Source organism: Erpetoichthys calabaricus, chromosome 3, assembly GCF_900747795.2.
Source record: "Erpetoichthys calabaricus chromosome 3, fErpCal1.3, whole genome shotgun sequence".
In the NCBI taxonomy this organism is placed as follows: Eukaryota; Metazoa; Chordata; class Cladistia; order Polypteriformes; family Polypteridae; genus Erpetoichthys; species Erpetoichthys calabaricus.
The window spans coordinates 80450878-80453032 of NC_041396.2; the positions used below are offsets into that span (position 1 = coordinate 80450878).

Below are 2155 nucleotides of genomic sequence, written 5' to 3' on the forward strand. Positions count from 1 at the left end.
ATCCATTGGTGCCCCATAGCCTTGTAAGAAAAACTGAGTCTGAGACCTGCCTGAGCTACCCAGAAATAGAAAAAAAGCCATACAGTACATGTAATTAAGACTAAAGAAAGAAAAGAAAAAAAGAAATGAAAAGTCAAAAGCTAATAGCAAGGCCATTGTAGGATGATACTTGCCATCTGACCCCGTGCTAGCTTTATCACTGAGCTCAACCTTTCGATATTGGGGCCAGATGACTTGTTGATCGATAATGTAAAGAGTTTGAGTAAAACTAAATTATCAAAAGAAGATTGCCATAAAGAAAAAGTAAGTGAGTCAGGTGATTTCCAGCAAGATACTAATGAGGTTTTGTCGTCCAGCCAGTTGAACCCAATATCCTGTTCATCTCCAAGCCCTCTGGAACTTCTTAGGCCAGCCTGAAGCATCTCTGTGCTTCAGATCTCTGGCACACACTTGAAAAGGTTAGGCAAACTCCAGGTAGCCTATCTGCCATAATACATTAAGGAGGCCATGCATTCTGTAACAGGACTTTTTATTGCCTTAGGACTAGGACTGTGATACATTTGTTGAATTATTAAATCCCCATTTTCTATTTCTGTGCCCCTGTAATCAGGGTGCGCTCACTTTAAACATACATGCCATTGCCTCTGGGGTTACTCCATTTATCCTCCTGGCCCACTGTTGCCTACATTACAAATTCCAAAACAGAGAAATTAGAACATCAGAAATACGTTTGAGAAGAATGTGTCATTCAGCCCAGCATAACTTGCCAATCCAGTGTAGTCCTCCTGTCCACCAAACTGCTTTTTACTTTATTCTGTATGTTTATAGTCTCAGAGTGAAGAAAACGTTTCTAATGTGTGTCTGAAATTATCTACTATGCCCCTGTATTCTTTGTTGAACTAATTTTAAAGTAACAGTCTCTGGCTTCCATGATCATAAGAAAAAGTCTAATATTGATATACTCTTTCCTGAAATCAGAGCCCCACATGTGCACAAATGTGTCATACATACAAGGTGTCAAGCTTTTCGTGCTGATATTTGTTTTGAAAAAACTCAACCCAGACAATTTGCCATAAGGGCTATTTAAGAAACATGTCATGAAAGTGTGTCAGCCTGAAGTGGGAGCCCGACCTTTGCCTACGATTTCTCGTAAGTACATCAGAATCTCTAAACAGCCAAGTAAAGCAGACTGGGCCATCCAAGTAAGGTCATTATTGAAAAGGTCAGGGGCATGCAGTGGAATAACAAGCAAGGTAACAAGGAGTAGGAATACAGACAAGGTGAACTATGGAAAGTCATTTCTTATAAAGGGACTCCACCTCTTTAACCAAGCTAAAACATGGGTTAAAATCAAGACAGATGTGCTTCATTCTGCAACTACTTCATAATTCCTCAAAAGGCCACTTGAACAGATGTTCCAAGAGTACATATTTTTTAATGTCTGGGAGATGTGTGTCATGTGTGATGTGTGGCCTGTTTGAGTAAAAAAAGGAGAATAAAAAGCCTCTGATGGGAATAATGAATGCTCCAGAAGGCTAAAGGCAAAAAGCAGATACCTTCCTTTAAACTGAGTGATCTCAGTGCCAGCTGTGGTAAGTAATGTGCCAAGTTAATGCTAAAGAAAAAAGCTTTTGGTGAAGTCCTAAGTGACTGACGCCCATATTGCAACACTCCTTGCTCATCACTGAAGAGACATTAAAAGGTGTCTCCTGCTCTGTACAATTTGTTTTCCTCCTTTGTTTTTTTCACTTACTTTCCAAACTGTGCCGTGACCTTTCATTTCATCCATTTTCTTTTTTATCCTTACAGCACAAAAGCGGGCCGAGGTGGGAAAGGCAAAGTGGCTGGCCGTTGGAAGTAAGCCTTCTTAGATTGAAGAGTGGAGCCCTGAGAAGGAGATATGTGTTCCTTTCCTCTGTGTGTGTGTGAGTGTGTCTGCTGCTTAGCACCTCTGTAAGCACATTTGTGTTATAGTAGTCTACATGAGAGCCAGTTTTCAAATAAAGCAACTACCAAAATCTGTAGTCAGCTTTGTCAAATGTTCTAGCACCTACCTTTCAAAACATTTCACACAAACAGGTAGGAGGTGATGAAGTCTTTGAAATTCTAGCCTATTGTACCAACGTTGTACTTCTCTATAGAGTGTCATGCTGAG

At 40.3% G+C, this 2155-nt stretch overlaps 1 long non-coding RNA gene across 1 annotated transcript; it reads right to left on the minus strand.

The window, feature by feature from the left end:
• Positions 1–394: 394 nt before the first annotated feature.
• Positions 395–1951, minus strand: LOC127527284 (uncharacterized). Its single transcript, XR_007934588.1, has 3 exons — positions 1774–1951; positions 1059–1734; positions 395–1022 (listed from the first exon to the last, which is right to left on the minus strand). It is a non-coding gene; the product is annotated as an uncharacterized LOC127527284 (long non-coding RNA).
• Positions 1952–2155: the final 204 nt, after the last annotated feature.